The sequence below is a fragment of the Macrobrachium rosenbergii genome, chromosome 39, assembly GCF_040412425.1.
Source record: "Macrobrachium rosenbergii isolate ZJJX-2024 chromosome 39, ASM4041242v1, whole genome shotgun sequence".
NCBI classification, from domain to species: domain Eukaryota; kingdom Metazoa; phylum Arthropoda; class Malacostraca; order Decapoda; family Palaemonidae; genus Macrobrachium; species Macrobrachium rosenbergii.
The window spans coordinates 9,952,501-9,973,886 of NC_089779.1; the positions used below are offsets into that span (position 1 = coordinate 9,952,501).

The following is a 21,386-nucleotide window of genomic DNA, read 5'->3' on the forward strand; positions in this document are numbered from 1 at the left end:
GTAAATGAAAGGAACTAGTAATCGGTTATTCATTTTACCCTTTGTCATTGTTATTTCTATTTATACTTTCATCACGATTTCCCGAGCAATCTTTATATTTACTCTCCTGACGCCAAGACCGTTAAATCACAAACTAGTGCCGCACTATGTGAGCGAAGGGGGGTATCACCGATACTTTAGATGTTACGACAACACTCTTGTGTTGTATCAAGCACCTTGACACCTCCGTGCATGTGATTAGCCCATTGCCAGGTTGCTCTTGAAAGTCATTGCAAGTCACCCTCTCCGACAGCCTGCAAGACACCGACCTCCAAAAGAGGATGCAATCGGGCGAATTGCAATGAGGCCCGGGTATAAGAGGGTATTGCAGTGAGGTCTTACGCCATCCCCCGTAGTGGGCTGGTGCCGTCAATGCACTTTACGCGGTGCAGTGTAGGCATTACATAGTGCAACTGCAAGGTTTTCCTCTGTTACATCTTTCAAACCTTTTTATTATCAGTCTCCGTTTCTATTCTTTTCTTCTGTTCTTACACCATCTGCCGCGTACCAATTATCGCGGCCCCGCTGACACGTTGCACCTCCTTCAAGGGTGCCGGGCAGTTTTTTGGGTATGACCCACTGACTCGAGGTGTTACTCGACCTTCCCTCTTTAAACATTTAATACGGAGACGAATACCCTCTTCGAAGACAGTACAGTTTGCGGTAAAATAGGATGTTTGCTCTCTTTTGATGTCTCTCTTTTCAGCAGTTCAGAAAAGCATCGAGGTCCGTTAAATCTGCCGCTAAGAGAGATACCGTCAGGCGCCTTTGAGGAAATTTGGTTAACCCGGGAGCTCCTGAATGCGGGAAATTGACATAACTGATGCATTAGAATATCGAGTCGTCCGTGGATACTTAGTCTCTGTGAGCATTCAGTATCGCGAATTCCGCTCGAAAGGGTTTCGGGAACGGGGCAACTAGATTAACCGCGCAACTGATAAAAAAACCGCTGAATGGAGAGAGAGAGAGAGAGAGAGAGAGAGAGAGAGAGAGAGAGAGAGAGAGAGAGAGAGAGAGAGCACAACAGTGCAAACAAATGTGGATGGCCATAATATTTTAGTCCACCGTTATAATCGAACACTTCAGCAAATCCGACCTCAATTCCCCGTCATGGAAAGCAGGCATTAGACAGAGGGATTGTATGTCTAAGAAATATGAAGAGGAATTTCATATATTGACAGTCACGCATGCGCGAAATGTTTCACCCACCTTCCCTGAAATATTTACAGTTGACTGATATATCGTGAAATCAAATAAAAGCTGCATAAATTTTCTTTTTCTTGGTAACAGGAAACTTAATAGAATTATCGTCGTACTGCAGTGATCAGAATCTTAATGCTGACTCATTTTCGGGGAATTAGCAAGTAGGGCCTCTGTCAGAATGAAAAGTAACGTAATGGAAGGTTAAAAAGATAGCTTACTGAGAAGCTTTTTCACGAGAATCATACGGAGCGAAACGTGATATTCTTGTTATTTATCTGAAGAATTTTGGTGATTAACGTTTATATAGGTAAGTTGGTAGTTGGTTTTTGTGTGTATGTATGTGGTATGCATATAGTATATATATATATATATATATATATATATATATATATATATATATATATATATATATATATTTATATATATACTTTTTATGTATATGTATATATATGAATATATATATAAATATATATATATATATATATATATATATATATATATATATATATATATGAAATATATGTGTGTACATATATACACACATACACACTCATATACATATGTAATGATATATTAAGTTTGCTTGAGTCAAATGCCAAGCAATGAATCATAGTTTTATGTTCAGAATCGTATCGCGGCATTGGAAATTTGAGATTTAAGTACCCGAAATTAAGGGAAGATGAACAAGTATTAAAGCTATGCTTATCGCTGGTATAGATGTATTGGGTAACCATGTGAAACCTGAAATACCGTATTAGAAACATGTAACCAGATATAACAAAAAGTGGATTGTGACAAGACACAGTATTTAAAAAATAATTGAGTTTTGAAGGGGAATTTTTGACGGGAACAGATACCAGAATAACAAATGCTACTTCGGAAATTTGAGACATCTATGCCATTGTAGAATCCTTGTGGTATATATATTTAAACAGAAGAGAAGATATGGGAATGATGGGGGGAGAACTCTGAAATTATATAAATCACATTTTTCGGAGAAGCATCTTGTGAGGAACTGGTTATAGCTATGAGAGAACCTTCTTTATCTAAAATGAAATTGTGAATATTGTGAAGTATTATATGTCAAGTATGAGAAGAGCACCTGGTCGTGATAGAATAACACCAGGATTGTTAAAGATGCGCCTAACTAAGACTACTCAGTGATTAAAGAGACTATTTAGACATACGTAACTCACTGACGATAAGCAACTAATTGGAACCTGGGAAAAGATATGAAATAACTAAAGAATAGTGATTTGAGGTAATGTAGACGTTGGAGAGATATCACAATTGCAGGAATTGCGACAGAATTAATGCGTTTTGTCGTCCTGTATGAAATTAAGAAGCTCTCGAACGAAGCCTGAAAGATGAACAGTCAGGGCTCAAGAGAGGCACACGATGCAATGAATAAATTTACCAGCGTTTTATTATGGCGTTCATAGATTTTGGAGAACCATTTAATGGTGTTAGCAGAGAAATTCCATGGAAGGTTCCGAGAGGATATAAAAATGTGTGGCCGGCAGAGGCCAGCTTTCTCATGAAATATAAGCGACTGTGGGTGTACTGCAAGGGGATGAATTATCTCTCTTTTTGTAGTACTTATGGATTTTGGTGCGGTCATGGAAGTCGTAGAGAAGATAGTAAGGAAATTGTTGGATTGATAGCATCTGGCAGATCTTGACAATGCAGGTTATATAACTTCGCTTAGGAGAAATGGGCAAGATTTACAGTTATTAATTAACAGACAGAAGAAAATAACAAAATATGGAGTTGGCCGGAAAATCAACCTTGTTCAATGAGAGGTTGTCGGAGCATTACATACTAGAGTGGAAGACGTAATACTGAAGTCTCAGTTGATCACCGATGTTGCAATTTAGACACCAAGGCGTATCAGTTAGAAATATTGGATTTCGAAGATGTATGTTCCCTGTAAGACTGAAAAAATACAGATCGGGCATTGGGATTCGCTTAGTAAAGTATGAGCATCAAATAGACTAGATTTTCATGCTAAGATATACAATATTCGGTAAAACTTTACTTCAGTTGCGCGGCCTGATTCCCTCCAGTCGTCGATCGGGACAGGTTCCTCATACATAAATAGACATAATCTTTCCTATAATGCCAGGTCTTGACCTAACCAGATCTTACTACCGGGCGACGTGCCCTAACCTGACCGGGAGGGGGGCTTTGCCCCCCTGGTTCCCCCACCAAAAGGCAAAAGGCAGTAACCTGTCCCGGTCGGCAACTGACGGGAGTCAGGCCGCGCAACCAAAGTATACTTTTCCAGTATTTGTGTACTTCACTAGTGAGATAAGTTTCAGAACTGTTGAAAATAAAACAAAGACCCCTTGAATCGCACGGCGTTGGAGGTTTGGGTAGTCAGCAGTCTATTTCTACTTTGATTGCCACCCACTGCACTTGATTAACTACCAAGTACGTAATCCAGTGCTTAGGTCAACAGAAGCGCCTTGCATATTCTTGTTTTGGGTGGCGGTATTGCTACCGATGCGCTCGTATGTCCTTTCTTTTTATGGAAACTTTATATATATATATATATATATATATATATATATATATATATATAAATAATACAAGTGGTCATCTGGGCCAGAAAAGATTGCGTGACAGCATGACATTTTCTTTTGTTGGGTTACTAGTGCAGCCGTCGTGTATGGCACCTGCAAGTATTACTGCATCCTTTACGTGCGACTGGATATTCATTGCAATACTGTGTGTGTGTGTGTGCGTGTGTATGTGTGTGTGGCGTTATGCCTCATAAGCAGTGACACCAAAGCAACAGACGACAATCTACATTCCTTTTATATGGGACGTCGACCATGATCGTTTTTGTATTGGAGCAAAAATTGCGGTTTATTGTTTACATTCAGTTAACATTCAGTTATTCTTTCTAATGGGCTTTTTCTTGTAATTTCCTTGTGTTTATTTATATTTTGTAAAGCGCTTGAAATCAGGCTAGTCTAAAATTCTACCTCCAAGTATGGGAACTTTTATCTCTCTCTCTCTCTCTCTCTCTCTCTCTCTCTCTCTCTCTCTCTCTCTCTCTCTCTCTCTCTCTCTCTCTCTCTCGTAAATGTTACTTTTTCCGAAAGAAACTTTTGTCAGTACAGAATAAATGATGCAGATGTCAGCCAGAAACAACCTTTTAAAGTACTGTGAACGGTTTTAAAACTAAAAGTCATAGATCTTTTTCGTTTATCCAGTTTGCCATTTACAGAATTATTATTTTTCAATTTACTCTTTTATTCTCGACTTATCTATAATGTAGTCTGTTATTGGCACAAATTTGCACAATGATACGTAATTGTCTTTGAAAGTATATAAGTGTTTGTTTGAAGGAAATGGACGTTGCGTTATTATTATTATTATTATTATTATTATTATTATTATTATTATTATTATTATTATTATTATTATTATTATTATAGTAGTTGCAGTAGTCTTTTATTGTTGCTCTCATAGCTCAGGTCTTCATAAAATATGCTAGGTATAGGCTTACTCTTGACTCTGAATCAGCCAACACTGATTAAAATGTTATCGCACACATTAGTCGAGTCTTCGTCAGAGCAGAAAACTAGGCACTTTCATAACCGTCTCAACAAAATCTACTCCTCATTTTTTCATGAGAACATAACGAATATCTCTATCATTCTTTTCCTTACTGATTTTTGCAACACTGAAATATTGCCTTCGGCCATCGTAATGTTAAAACTTTAACAGTGACCAAGCTCTCTAATTCCTTTTAATTTCCCCGTCACTCGCGATGAAATCAAGTTTAGATATATACCATTACCGAACATATCTTCTGGCGTGAAGTCATTTTCATACTCTGATGGATTTAGGCCAAGAAAAGACATTCGGATGTCATTGCCCGCCTTTTTCATCTGCTGTGGAGCGTCTCTCCACCTCGCGCGTCACGGAAAAAAGAAATAACTTAATTAGTGTTTTTTTTTTTTTATTTCAGTTCTCATGGATGGTTTCAGCTTCCTGAAAGAATGATAACTTGGAAATGGAGAATAATCCGGTACAGGATAAAATCTCTCTCTCTCTCTCTCTCTCTCTCTCTCTCTCTCTCTCTCTCTCTCTCTCACACATACACACACACAATATGATAGCCTTTCTTCCTTCCTGCTCGTCCAAAATAGATTGTTTAGATTCACTGTTGGGGAAAATAGAACATCTGTATTGTGGCTGCCTTTTTAAGTTTTATCGGTTAGTATTTACAGCAAAATAAACTTTTATTGACTAAATTAAACAGCATTTTAGGTACGATCTTGCAGACACGCTTGTGTGAACACGTTAAACGGTCTTTAATCGGAAAGAGAGAGAAGGCAGTTTATCATGTTTATGCAAAATGAGGTCATGCTAAGTCACAAAAAAAAAAAAAAAAAAATTCCACTCAAACATCAGCTCAAAAGCATTCGTGAAACTGTTATTTCATTGTTCGAATTTTGTCCAGAGGAACAGTAGAGTAACTGTCTAACATCTGCAGTAAATTCATACTTCAGACAGTAAGTCACCGATCGTGTTTGGCTTCTTTGCTTGCTCGATTACTTGAGTGCTCGGAATTCTAATCCGTTATTTGACTTTTTTTCGAGGATGCGTTGGTATTTAATGCTTGATTTGGATTGCAAAGCGTTGTATGTTTACCTTCCTCATTGCTATGCATATACGTTAGCTGTGGTGGAAGCAGAATTGCCTGTAACTGACATATTTTTTTGCGCTCGCTCTCTCTCTCTCTCTCTCTCTCTCTCTCTCTCTCTCTCTCTCTCTCTCTCTCTCTCATTTAGTTTTTACTTTGTTTTAGCTCATTCTTATAGTATTTATAATATTTCTACGTTGGTATAAATTTTGTATCCTCATGTCGTGGCTTCTAAAGAAAAATTTTCTTGGAATTGTGGAGAAAGAAAATCCTTGGTCAAGGATTTGATCTGTAGATTGAAGTGATGGAAGACGCCCGAATTCAGCTGGATGTAACGGCCTACCTTGATGAGATTATATTGCAAAAAAGTAAAACAATTGATAAAATTAATATATCATTATAATTATATATATATAAAATTTATATATATATATATATATATATATATATATATATATATATATATATATATATATATATATATGTGTGTGTGTGTGTGTGTGTGTGTGTGTGTGTATATATATATATATTATGAATGAGGACAGTTGCAGATATTTTCAGTAAATGTTAACCAAGTATTTAAAAGTAGTTTGTCAAGTTTAATATTTAAAGCCGTTCTGGTTTCAAAACTAGTAAGAATTCCCATAAGCTTTCCTGAAGTTTGGACACAGGCCAAATACCAGTTCATTACGTTTTGTTGTTCCTTCAGACCTTCGTCTGATGAGAGGGAAATCTTAACCATGCTGGAGGAATATCATGTAAGGATCTATCGACGACAAAATTTGTTTGTCCAAATTTTCATCCAGTGGTTGTAATGTCATGGCGCAAGAATCCATTCCTTTGATTTTTATAGTGACCTGGATTCGGGTTTATATTTCAATCCAAATTTGAGTTAAAATGAAAAGTAATCTTTTGCTGCTGAGTTACTGCTTCTGCGAATGTCTGGTTGTAAGACATTAAGCGCATTAAGCTAATATACTGAGATCAAGGAGTGACGTAGAAATCTAATAAATTTCCTGGAAGGTATATGGTCCATTTCACGTGATTCATTTCCTTCACTCTTTCCCACATTCAAGCGAAAGCGACGGTAAATGGTATGATTACACTGAATTAACTCAGTTAACTCTTAATCTATGTTCATCCTATCCCCCTCAGACCCCAGAAGCTCGCGTGACGCCGAGGCATGAATATCTGCTGTTTATTAGTTCACTAATCTCAACCCCATTATCTTTCCATTTAAATGGTCCGAGGGTCATGAAAGATGATCCTGATAATGCTCTTAGGGATGTGATTACGCGAGTCACTCTGTGAACGGACCCCGAAGTTTTGGTGTTGGTGTCTCGTCATCTGTGAAGTGGAGAGTTTTACTTTGAAAAGGAAGAGGTGCGAGTGACGCCATGCGAAAGTAGCCAATAACTTATAGGACTTTTAATTTTACGCTTTCGCTCAAATGAAAAGTCTAAGTGGTTTGGGTTTTAAGGCTCACTAGATCGTGGGTGCCAGATGAAGTTTCTCGTCCGGCTTTGCTGCCTCGGTACTTTTGTAGATTTTTGCCATTTTTTTTTCCCCACCAGAGCGGTCAAGGAATTGCTCTTCTTTTGAATAATACCAGTCGCACCATTGAATATATTGCCTAGGATATTTAGTTAATGGGTTATGATATAATGAAGATATGACATGCTGAAGATATGACATGAATGTATTGCAAATGGTATGTAGTTTCTAGATTATGTTATGCTAAAGATATGACAGGAATATATAACCTATGACATTTAGTTAATGGATTATGGTATACTGAAGATATGAATGTATAGGCTATGATATTTTAGCTAATGGATTATGTTATACTGAAGATATGACATGAATGTATTGCCTATTATATTTAGTTAATGAACTATGTTGTACCGAAGAAATGACATGAATGTATTGCCTGTGTTTTTTAGTTAATAAATTATTTTATACTGAAGATATGGTATGCCGGATTAGGTTGGCTCATTTAACACAGCTAGGCCAGATTATGTTTACGCAAGACAGGGAATAAAACAATCAATATAAATTTTGCATTAAATTTCAGATAACAAACATAACCGTGGAAGAAACCGAAATTTTTTTTGGTGGGGGAAGGGGGATGTTTGGGAGGGGGGTGCGTAAGATTTTATTGGGACATGAGGCCTGGAGTTTAGAGATGCAGGCGGGGATGATTCATCATTCTTATATACAATTCTGTGTATTATATTGTTTGAGTATATGAGTGAGGGTTACAATATATACTTGATATATATATATATATATATATATATATATATATATATATATATATATATATACATATATATATATATATATATATATGTGTGTGTCAAGTATATTACTGTGGCAGTTTATGGATATATGTATATATATATACATACAGTATATATATATATATATATATATATATATATATATATATAATATATATATATATGTGTGTGTGTATATATATATATATATATATATATATATATATATATATATATATTATATATATATATATATATATATATATATATATATATATATATATATATATATATAGAGAGAGAGAGAGAGAGAGAGAGAGAGAGAGAGAGAGAGAGAGAGATCCTAGACTCGATTCCTATCGAGTGGGATCGCTTTAGGCAAGCTTCTATTGTGCCTCAGTTGACCTACGCTGTAAAGTATGTGCCTGATATTTAGTCGGATTTGATGGGTTGTAACCAGGCGCGTTAGGGACATAAGGATAGTAAACTATACCCAAGTCGAGATATCAAATATGTGGGTTTTTTTTTTTAACTACTGTTGGAGTCAAGGTATCCTCTTTTTTTGGAATAATTGATCAGGTTAGCCTGATTTAAGCCAGCATTTATCATGCTCTTCTTAGATGGAATTTTAAGGAATTAATTTTTAAAGAGAAAAATTTTCGTAACCTGTACTTATCTCCCTTGTATATCATATTTTTTTTTTTTTTATAAATCCTTCCCCTTGGTCGGACAGGCGAGCAACCTTGTGAAAGAACATTCTTCCAATTATCTTTATATATTTTTTTTATAATGGAGGTCTTAGGAAACAGGCTGCAATCATTTTCTCACATCATTGTAATTGCCGAAGGGGAGTGTTTCCTACAGATACAGGCAATCGATCTTAACATTGATCACGTAGGTCATATGCACGAAACGTCAGAATGTAATGGCATCACATCCTCACGTAATTGAAAGATGGTTATTGATGTTTTCGCTTAAAATGTATTCACTCAGCCGCCACGTCGTCTCATCCCTGGTGTTGATTAGAAGTTCGGCGTCGGGCAACTGATGGGCGTGAAATCAACAGTTTCGTATTATCAGCTTTTAAATGGTTTTTGGTCAGTGGACGAAACGTTTGGCAATAATCAAACCGGCGCCATCTGTTGCGTTGGGATTCCTTAATTCTTACGTGATGTTCCATTAAAGAAATTTTTTGTGAAGGTTTTCAAGCCCAAATAATTTACTTCCGGCTTCGATAACACTGGCTGCGACGCCAACCAGTGTGTATCAGTCGGTCAATTAATCAATCAGCCTTTTAGCCATTAAAGGACAAGTGTCTATGAGGCTTCGGGCCAGTTGCTTTCAATTCGTCAACCCTACTCTAGATCTCAAGTGCATCATGTACGTGCGTGTCCTGTATGTGTCCAATTACTGCTTCATTTCACGTGGTAGGCGACAGTTAGGGCAAGACGAGAGAAGATTGCGTCGACTAATAGTTTCCCGAGATGGAAAGAGCCTTCGGAGATGTTGGTAATCTTGTAACGTGTCGTGTAACGATAATAAACGTTTTGTCAACGCTTTGAGGAATTCCGAAGAAAGCGAGATGACATTACGTTTGGGAATGCGTGTCTGTAAAAGAATACACACTCGTAGAAAAAAAAATTAATATATGCATGTATACGTACACGCATGTGTATATATATATGGTATATATACATAATATATATAATATATATATATGTGTGTGTGTGCTTATATGTATAAAATTCGTACGAATGGACCCTCCAATACCCGAACAAGCGTTAATGAATCATCCATATACTAAACCTAATGGTCCACGTCGATTCGATCAGCCGTTAACCTACTCTTCATAACCAAAACACTCGTGTGTGTTAACAATTGGCGGCGTGTGGTGGCCTTCTGAACTACTTAGCTGGAGAAGCAGATGCGATGCGATGCTATGCTATGCAATGGGCAGTCGAGCGCAGGCAGGCACGCTCTTCTTTAGAAATATGCAGGAAAGGAAGGACCCTGACAAACGCCCAATCTGGATTGCAGTGTCGTGCTCTATCTGCATGTTGATGCGTTTATTCTTCTTTAAGTTGGCTGCGAACCTTTGCAAGTTATGCTATCTTCAGTAAATTATTTTCCGTATATATTCCTTATGGGCGAACATTGTTCTTTTTAAGCAACCAAGTTTATCATGTTTTGAAATAATGTTGTGTTAGCAATGGTGCAGTTTGCTGTGTATTTTTTTTTTTTACGAAATTTTGCCTGCCAGCCTTTACATCACACTTAGCTGTTCCATTATGCCGTGATTTCAGCCGTGTATGCAATGTTGCACGCTTTTCTGTCCATTAAGAAGAGTGAGAAAGTAGTTCGGTTTGATAAAGAGGCTATGAAGAGGTGTGCGTTGTCTTGTGACTCCGTTTATCAGCGCTATAAATCGCTGGATTTAAATATGAAGTGAGAACTCAATGACTGAGATGGTTTGGACATGTGATGGGAAGGGGTGAGTAACAGGTAGTTTGAAATGTCGTAAAGCAAATGGAAGAAGCAGTATGAGAAAGCACAGCAAAATGAGGGGTAACATGTTAATGTCGTAGATGATAATGATAATAATGATGATGGTTGTCAGAACTTGAAACGGTGATATCAAGATGATGCGTTCATTACTTCATCAACGTTCTACGGAAGATTCTGGAGAGGGATCGATCTGCAGAGTCGGTCATCCAGCCTATCACGACCACCGATCGTGCGTCCATTCTATATCAAATCTGACATAACTTCGTAACCATAAATCTTGTAGATATGTGAACTGTAATACAAGACAGATAGGATTTGATGATAGACCGGGAGTCATTTTGTCTGCATTACACCTCGTATTTTATTCTTATATACTTTTATATGCGCCGGTGTCGTACGCCTTTGTCATCTGAATAAATTACATTACCGTAAATCCCTGCTGTTATACTGCGTCATGTCCTTGATTACATTATAAGGTCTGGCTTGAAAATAGGTTTAAAATAATTTTTTTTCATATTACGAAAAATTACTTTTTTATATATATGAATTCCTTTTATAAATTAGGTCATTTTTTGTTTCCCGTCGTTCTGCGCCGAATAGGATAATGCTATTGGCAATATTGAGTAATACGTATGAGTTACAACGTCTTTTTCATATATATTTTTTCCACTGCTATTGGCAGTATTGAGAAATACGTATGAGTTACAACGTATTTTTCGAATAAATGTTTTTCTCCACTGGATCTTTTTCCAATTTGAGGGGGTGACCCCTTACAGTTTTCAACATCTGTATGGGATGAGGGTGTTGGCCCCACACCCTGCTTCTCTGATGTGTACGACGGCGTCTGGCATTTATGGTGGTCGCCCATACTCAGGGGCTTAGATATGGAGAGAGAGAATCTGCTTGTTGGTAACTGAAGCATCAGGCTTTCTAAGTAACCAAGGGGTAGTTTATAATAGACTTAGAGAAGAACTGAAGTAAGGCCTAATCATATGAACACCCAGACTGGGAGATTTTAGCAGTTCACACCTGGGAAAGTAAATCTAAGCATGGGTCATTATAGAATGCAGTATATATATATATATATATATATATATATATATATATATATATATATATATATATATATATATATATATGTATATATATATTTATATATATATATATATTATATATGTGTTTTTTTGTGTAAAGTTGTAAAGTGTGTAAATATATATATATATATATATATATATATATATATATATATATATATATAATTTTGTAATATTATATATATGTATATTACAAAACCTTCTTAATAATTACAGTTAAAATGATTTATTGTAGATTTAAGGAAGGAGCCGTTTTATTTGGTAGAGATGTTGTTTTGCCTTTTAGGGTTTTTCATAATGACTGGCTACGGCGGATTCTTCATTTCTATTGCGGCCTTTTAAGTAGATCAGATGTGCAAAATGACCCACCCTGAAAATTTGGTAGTTAACATTTCTGTATTTCTGAGTCATTAAATACCTTATATTCATACCGGGTAGATTAGCTGAAGCTGAAAAATTTGCGGGTGTTGAATATTTATTTTATGAAAGAAACACTGAATGTTGATTCTTTTGTTGTGTTCTTTTATCAAGTTATTTATTGTGTCATTCAAGATTAAACAGAGGAAGTGTAACTGATCACTGCATAGCAAGGATCGGTAAGAATATGTAGCATCGTCGTTCTTGAACAAGGTCAATATTAGGGATTTTGAGTTAAGACTACTGCAAGGAATACTGTATTGTATTGTCGACGTTTTATCCTCCAAGACTATAAGGAATACTGTAGTGTATTGTCGACGTTTTATCTCCCATCGGAATTTATATTTCGTTTCCTATGATATCCACCCAGTCCCAGATTCAAAAATGTAGTTCTGCTCTCATTTATGAATGAATTAACAATATTAGCTTCGGAGTGTGCATATATGAATTAATACTAAGAAATGGAAAGTTTTTTGTCATTAATTAATTTCATATTAACTGATCATTCGAAAGTCTCACAAATGGTTACATCATCTGCTTTATTTCAGTACTTTTTTATTGATTCAGATGCCACCGTACCAGATATGAAATAAATCTGGTAGTTTTTTTGTCCCGACTGTTGATTTTCAGTTATGAAAAGTGATGTAAAGTACTGATGATTTGTGCTTCTTAAGTCAAGCTTGACATGATGTCAAATCATTTAGGTATTCGTGTCACTTAATGTTGAATTTCAAACGAATTTCGAAGTAGTTTTCAGTGTTGTTGGTGTTAGATGAAGCTGACCCTACCCCAGCACGGTCTCTTGCTTGTGAGATCAAGCCTTAGAATATTCACCATTACAGGCGCAGTTATTAAATCGGGTCCCTTGGCACAGCCCACGTCCGTTAGCAATCCATCATCTCGGAGGTGAAAATTGGGTCGTAGTGTGAGAAAATCAGAGCTTTTCATCATGCTGTCTCATTCTCATCTCGTTCGTGTCGTTGAATAACCAATACGAGACTCGTGATGGTTTCGTGAATGCTTCGCTTATAACTGTTCTAGAAGACTATGATTTCTTCCTGCGCTCTGTATTAATTCTCTCTCTCTCTCTCTCTCTCTCTCTCTCTCTCTCTCTCTCTCTCTCTCTCTCTCTCTCTCTCTCTCTCTTCTCCTTCATTTCGTCTTTGTTTCACTTGGCATTTCATTTTTTTTCATCAAAATGCTGCATCATTTGATCTGTTATTTAACTCTTCTTAATGTTGGGTATGAATTTTAACTCGTAATTTTATGGCTTTGCCCTGCAGTTACGTTCATAGCCTGTCATTTCAAGCCTGCAGTTTTGGTGTGGATGACTTTGTAAATGACTTATATTTATAGCATCTCTTCAGACTGTCCTTGTTAAGTGGTTTTAACTTCAAGTGTTGCCTTTTCCTGTTATCTTTAATTATTTTTTCTCATAACTGAATTTGACCCTGCTGCTTTGAGTTGTTTGTAAAAGAAAACTGTTGAGATGGCTATTTGTCTGTCCGTCCGCCCTCAAATCTTAAAAATTACTGAGGCTAGAAGGCTGCAAATTGGTATGCTGATCATCCACCCTCTAATCGTCAGACATATAAAATTGCAGCCCTCTAGCCTCAGTAGTTTTTATTTTATTTAAGGTTAAAGTTAGCTATAATCGAGCGTCTGGCAACGCTATAGGCCATGCCACCACTGGGCCGTGGTCAAATTTTTCATGGGCCGCGGCTCATACAGCACCGCTGTAGGTACCAACAACACAGGCCACCACCGGGCCGTGGGTGAAAGTTTCATGGACCGCGGCTGAGAGTTACATGGGCCGTGACTGAGAGTTTTATACAGCATTATACGCTGTATAGAAAACTCGATTGCGCCGAAGAAACTTTGGCGCATTTTTTTACATGTTTATTTTTCCTTTGAACAAGGTTAAGTCATCATGTATATTTGACACTTGTTCTTTTTTGCATATTCACTTGGTTCACCAGTCGTATATATGGAAAACTGCTCTCCACTCTTGCACTCTGCTTGGCCTACAACTCGTGTGATTCATGTACAGCGTGACTTTCCAACCTTTATTTATTTCTTTTTTTCAACTGGCTGCGCACTCCTGTGTTGCATGTTGATATTCCTGACGTCTGCATGTATTTGCTCTGAGATTACGCATTCATCTTCTGACCAAGAGGGTAGGATGTTCCTTTTGCACGGCCTCAATGCTCCGTGCGTTCAGCAAACACTCGTTTTGTTCGAGACGGCCTCCTCTCTAATCAGTCAGACGGATGAAGGAACGCTCATGCGCCCGCTTTTGTCGTTCCGATTCTCGTCTTCCAGGGCAGGGTCTGCTTCTGCTGCTGATCTGTGCGCATGCGCCGTTTCGTTCTCATAAGTACTGACCGTCTCTCTTGCAAGCGCGCAAGTGCATGGTCGCTTATGTTTTAATGTGTTCGCGTTTGCGCGATTACAAGATTAGTAATAGATATTCATCTTCTGATTTTGTAAAATTGCGGGGTGTGTAGTGTAGGTATTTATCATCTGGTACTTCGACGTTTCATCCCTGCTCGTATATCTATTTGTATAGCTATCTTATATGGGGGTGTGTACGTTTGAATGTGTACTTTTCACGGCTATGGGATGAAGTCTAGCTGTAATTTTCTACTCACTTGCTTCAAGCTTATTTGCCTATCCATCTACCTTATGGATGTGATTTTGAAAGAGGCATGTTTGTTGACTTAAGTACAACTACGGATGAAATGCTTAGAGTAAACCTTTACAGCGTATGCTCAAGAGGAACACTTTGCTGGTTTGTTCGGTCATTGTTCTGAAGAGTATAACCTTAGAGGTTGTGAAGTCATCTCGCCGGTGTATAAGAAAATCGCACTTATTGCCGTAACCTGAACCTATAGCAATAGATACTCAGCTTGATTCTTTAATTAACTGTTATTTGTTTGGGAGCTTGGATTTTGACTCGAGGGGTGAAAATGATTTCGTGTTGTTCAAGACTTCGATATCCATATATCTGCTGAGGGATTCAGAGATCGCACTGTGATTTTTACATTTAATTTATATTCATCTAGTTTTCTAATTGCCGCATTGTATATGCATTAGGAATACCGGACTAATGGGTGTCATAGACGGCTAACTTTCTAGACGCAAAATTTTGCATCTCGATAAATTTTTTGCATCCATATTGTTTAACAAGATGGTCAAGGTTTTGCACGATGCTAGGAATTTGTAAAGATTTTAGAAACTTTGGTCGTCTAGGACCATTGCATATATTGACGATATGATCTAGGACAAAAAGCCACTAGACTTGCTGTGACGGTTCTTGTGCCCTGCAATCTGGACGATGTATTTTCTTTATTTAGGCGATTTCGCTTTAATTTCACCAATTGGATTTCTCCAAGACTTGCGGTGTCGATGATCAATGTTGTGGGGCCAGTGTAAAACTTCCGGATCATTAAGACTGACATTCAAGGAAGTAAGATAACTTGACATTCAAGGAAGTAAGATAACTTGCTTACAACAAATGAGCAAGCACAGTGCAAGGTTTAGATCTACATAACGGAGCAGCGTACGTTTCATAATATCCTTTAATTAATTGTAGTTCATGACACTTAGCTCTAGTATTAAACATCTATTAGTTTTAACTTAATTAGTTTTTCTGTTGCTGCATCGCTGTTATTATCGTTGCTTCAGCTGTTCTTTCATTAACTTCAGTTTGGCACTGCTTGAGTCCAGTCAGTCATTCTTTGATTTTTTCTTTCTTTTACTAAACATCATTGTTGTACCGCAGTTCGTATGTATTAAGGTGATGAACTTGTGTGGCGGTCTTCTTTCGGAGTCATCTGACCCCTGATTTTTGTAGCCTGTAGACTGTCCAGATCATGTTGGGAAAGCAATGTGCAAGTCAAGGTAATGTCTCCAGAAACTCATTAAAGAAGATACTTGGTCACCTTAGCTCATTTGCCCATGTAGGCTACGCTTGCTTTGAAAATACCGCACATTTTTTTTTTTTTTTTGCCAGGCTCTGATAGTCGAAGGAAGCATCAGTGTCTGATTGCGACAATTATAATTGTAACCAGGTTTTTACCTTTTGCATTCCTTGTATTTTATTCTGCCCTGTAATACGTCTGTTTTGCACTGAGGGAAAATGCTCATATCCAGCCTGTTGACAAAACAGTCATAACTTCTTCACTATTATTCTGTTGCTGTTATTTCTGTAATACGGTCCACTAGACTGAGTCTTGTGAAAGATCTGTTGTATTGTGTGTATTATTTGATGAGCTCAAGGGAATATGGTCATTGCGCTAGACTTTTCAAGATGGGTAGCAAGTGTAATTATCTTCAAATTTCATAACCATATTTTTAGTCCACTGTGAACACTAGTGGTGGCACCTCACGAATACCATGACATTCTCAAGATACTGTTATAGTCATGAGTCTAAGATTGATCTCTGTAGTCACCGTGACGCTATAAATTTTAAAATCAGAGAGTTTACGGTATTCTTTTATTATATGATAACCTCAAAAAATTTTTTTATGTTAATATATTTTGTGGTGAAGAAACCTAGGCATGAATAGCCAATTCTCGTTCGGCCATTAAATTGAAAGTGCATGCAAGTGGGTGTCCCTTAAGAACATAAGGCTCGTTTAACGATTTACAAACTTTTTTTGGAAATATGGTTTTATTTGCATGTACATCTGCATGTATGTATAAATGCGCTTTTGTTACGTTGCATATTTTTGTCTGGCAATATGGTGAAAAAATTTTAGTAAAAAAAAATAAGCGTGCAAAGTAGCTTCTTCAGTCGCCTCCATCCATTAGGTAAACGGCTAATGGACTGCAGCCTCCCTAGACCACAAACCATCTCTCTCTCTCTCTCTCTCTCTCTCTCTCTCTCTCCGAGGGTATTGACTGGGATGCAGTAAAGTCCCTCTCGCAACCGTTGGGATTAACCGCACTGATGTGATGGCTTCTTGTTCGCTCGTAGTAATGGCGGCTCATCGGCAGCGAGCGAGAGTATAGCTGTTTCGCATCATCTGGACTAGGGACAAACTCTTGTTTTCCTTTCGGTAATTGGAAATGTGCGCCTGTGGTGGGATCGAATTTAACCTCCGATCCCTCGGCCGCGTTTCGTTATCGACCCACCGGCATCTCTCGAGGACAAATTAGGCGGTTTCGGCTTCCAACATGATTTTGGCTTTGCAAGTCGTCATTGTCGAAATATAATCTGGTGTTGGGAATTTGCTTTCGTTTAGTTTGGAGATGGAGGTATCCTGAGGGCTTGGGGATTTGTTATACTTAGTCTTGCGGTTTAGAATTTTGCAGGTTTTTAATTTGAATTTTAATGTACGTGTTTTATTTTGTCGCTAATGGTAGTTATTCACTAACGAGTGAATTTTCTCTCATCCATGTTTATTTTTTGGCCAATTATGTAATAAAAAGGCTATAAATTCTCAAAATTGATGATACATATGAGTGGACGCAAAATAAAGCCTTCAGATTGACTTGAAAAGTGACTGTGACTAAAGTTGGACTTCTTATGAAAGTTTTCTTTTGGGGAGAATGACATTTTGCGAAGGAGGATAACTTACGATTTTTCATGTAAAGTCATATCCAAGATTTTCTTCATTTTGCTTTCCGGTCACGTATTTTTGTAAGATGAAATCTCTCTCTCTCTCTCTCTCTCTCTCTCTCTCTCTCTCTCTCTCTCTCTCTCTCTCTCTCTCTCTCTCTCTCTTCTTAAGCCTCTTTGAGCTTTATTTTGTAAGTGAGTACACACTCATCATTGTCCTGTTATGTCGTTCTACCACTTAACCACCAGTTTGCTGTTCTTACGAAAAAAAAAAAAAATCTCAGAGGCTCTAGAGCAACGAGGGAAAGCGGGTCTTTCAATAGGAGGAAAAAAAATTTCATTTTTGTTTATGTTCATGTGTTGTTAATAAAATGCTTTTAGTAGAATAATTTTATATTTCACAACAGAACATTTTCAGTTTCAAAATTTTGAACTTGACTGAAATTATTTTCTTAAGAAAATTTTATTTTTTTTCTATATATATACATTTTGAGTGAATGTTATATTGTGAAACCATTACTTATTCGAAGCGTTTTGTTCGCAGGTTGAAGCCTTTTAGTATTTCAGCGCTAGGCAGTTTTTTTTTTTTTTTTTTTTTATCCTAAATTCTTCATATGAAATCCCCACTGTTGGTTACATCTTGTGATCTGAAAACCTGCCCCTTCAGAATGTGTGGGTGTCATTCAGAATGTGTGGGTGGATGTGTGGGTGTCAGCCCCAGGTATTTTCGTAACTCCCTCCTTGAGCAAAGTATGACCGGAGGCCCTCCCGTTTCCCTGAGAAGAAATTCCTGCCGAAATTGGTTTTTGTTGTGTAACAGGATCAGTGCTTCAGGTCTTTTGTGCGTGTCTGCAACTAATGTTGCAAATGCCATTACTAACGCCTCACTTCCGCAGAGGCGTTTGAGGGCGAATCTGCTTCCCAGGGTGTCCCTTTGGGAGGCTCGCTTTCGCCAGAGGTGTTTTAGCGGCATCGTGATCCTGGCAGCTGCGACGCCAATTTTACACAAGCTAGGGTGGTGCTATCAGTGTACCTCCTTGTGGGCATTACTTAAGTTTCTTTGCAGCGTCCCTTCGGCCCCTAGCTGCAACCTCTTTCGTTCCTTTTACTGTACCTCCGTTCATATTCTTTCTTTCATCTGACTTTCCACCAACACTTGTCTCACAGTCCAACTGCGAGGTTATCCTCCTGTTCCACCTCTCAAGCTTTCTTACTGTCTATTTCTCTTTCAGCGCTGAATGACCTCTAAGTCCCAGCGCTTGGCCTTTGGCCTAAATTCTACATTCTGTTCTATACAAGTCAATAAATCTGACATTATGATGACACATGGTGTTGTGCCGCCAGTTTTGTGTGTAAAATCAGTCACCCAGTCAGCCTTACAATCAGGCGTACACATATTCCTTAAATGTTGCAGTCAATTAAAAACTTAAACGCATGTGAAGTATTTTCGTTAATTAGACAGCAGGTAAGTAGATGCATACGCATAGCTTAAGTGTAAATTGCGCCACTGGGGTGTGTAAATGGGTAAATGGATTGAATTGAAAAGGATATGATTGTCTTCCGCTGTAAGAGGATCTTTTGAGGTTCAAGAGTCTGATGGATTTTAGAAAGAGTTCATAGCATTATTTGATTAACCTGAACTACGCCAAGTTCTCAATGCTCGGGAAGCAGGTTCATTCACCTCAGAAAAACAATGTTCTAAATAGAAATGAAAAATAAAATCCTGGATAAGAAATAACTCACGCTCAAACCTTAGAGCATATTAGGTATAATAGATTAATTTAATTAGTTGGTTCATATAATTTTATTTTAATGCAATATTTTCTTAAAATTTTTTTTATTCAGGTTGATACTAAAATATCTTATAAGTTATATATGTGTGCTTACATGATCAGGAACCAATAGGACATGGCGACGAGGTACAACAAATATCAATCTTGTTAGAAACTGAAACTTGAGAAGCGCAAGAAGCAACCACTCGATGGGCGAGAAAGAGAAGATCACGCCAAATTTTTCCTTGATGATTGACTGACTGAACCCAACTTCTTCTTTTCCCTGCGCCTCGACGCCTGTCCGTTAGAATGCCTGTTAGTATGAGTTGAGGAAGTCATGAGGAACTTGCAAACGGCCAGGTGTATCAAGTAAATGGGTTCTTAAGAGGCGTTGTTTGCTAATGAATTTGTGGTGGACACCTGGATGGAGTGAAGAACATGGTTAACGCCCCTCGTTCCACGCTCATTCAGATCGCTGGTTATTAGTTTGTAAACAACTCTGTTCAGGTCTCATTTCTGGTAGATGATGTTAGGTATGGCAGGTGGTTTTAGGCTGATGGTTTGTCGATAAAGATGTAAAAAAATGGTTTAAGGTTTTAGAATCTGTTTCTCTTATCACGTAGGGGTAGACTGGTAAATTCAATTTGTAGAGCCACTTGTCAGTATGAGTAAAATAACTGGCATTAGTCAGTATGACAATGGCCAAAAATTCTACCAACAAAACATAAAAAATAAAATGGTTCCAAGAGTTTATTGTGATATTTTAGTTGCATTTGAACATTAGGTACATTTTAGTCAAATACCTACTGTATACAGTACTCGTAATATTTTAGTTTTAATACTACTGTATTGTACTTTAGAGCAGTCTCGGCGCTAGACTAATTACCTATTGTAATTCATGATTTCGTTGCGCACCGTGGCACACTCGACCCCGGAACGGAATTGTGCCTGTAATTATTCCCAGTATTCCGAGCAGGCACTTTGATAAACGGAGCGTGATGCAGGTGGAAAGAAAGAAAAGGAAGCCGTTACCTGAATATTGAAATGAAATCTGCCGCCTGAGCGTGAAGGGCCAGGCTGAGAGTAATATTCATATATGTTGAAGAGTGAGGGAGAGACGGAAGTTTAGGATATTCGTAAATACCGGAAAATAAGAGTAGTTTGAAATGAAAATACTCTTCATCTATACAGAGGAATGACGGAGAGATGGAAGTTTAGGATATTCATAAATACCGGAAAATAAGAAGAGTTGAAAACCGAAAATACTCTTCATGAATACAGAGAAATGACGGGGAGATGGAGGGAGAGAGTACCCCATCTGTATTGCAGAATGGAATGTGAGAATACCCATCTATATTGCAGAATGAGGGAGAAATGGAAAGCAAGAATACCCTATCTGTATTGCAGAATAATGGAGAGATGGAATGTAAGAATTCCCATCTGAATTTCAGAATAAGAGATGGAAGAAGGGGATATTGCATATACAATGCAGAATAAGTGAGAGATGGTAAGAGAGAGTATCCGTCGATATTGCAGAATAAAGTGAAGCTGGAAGATGAGAATGTGCTTAAATTATGTAGCAGAATAAGGGAGATGTGGAAGAAGACACCATTTATATTGCAGAAGAAGACAGAGATAGATACCATTAATACTGCAGAAGAAGACAGAGATAGGAGGAGAGAATATCCATCTTTATTGAAGGCTGAGTGAGAGATGGAAGCGATGAAAATAGCATAAGCAGAAAGATGTAACGGGAAAAGACGTAACTGATGTCTGGAGGAAAGATACTTCAGAAGGAAGTCATTCCCCGGGGAAGTGATGTCACTCCACAAAGCTTCTTCCGTCAG

At 37.6% G+C, this 21,386-nt stretch overlaps 1 protein-coding gene and 1 long non-coding RNA gene across 2 annotated transcripts in view; one reads left to right on the forward strand and one right to left on the reverse strand.

Annotated features, from left to right (window-relative positions):
- The window catches only part of LOC136825731 (uncharacterized), a 583,078-nt gene that overhangs the window by 194,713 nt on the left and 366,979 nt on the right, over window positions 1–21,386 (forward strand). The window lies entirely within an intron of this gene.
- tyn (trynity) overlaps window positions 1–21,386 on the reverse strand; it is a 124,003-nt gene that overhangs the window by 92,407 nt on the left and 10,210 nt on the right. The window lies entirely within an intron of this gene.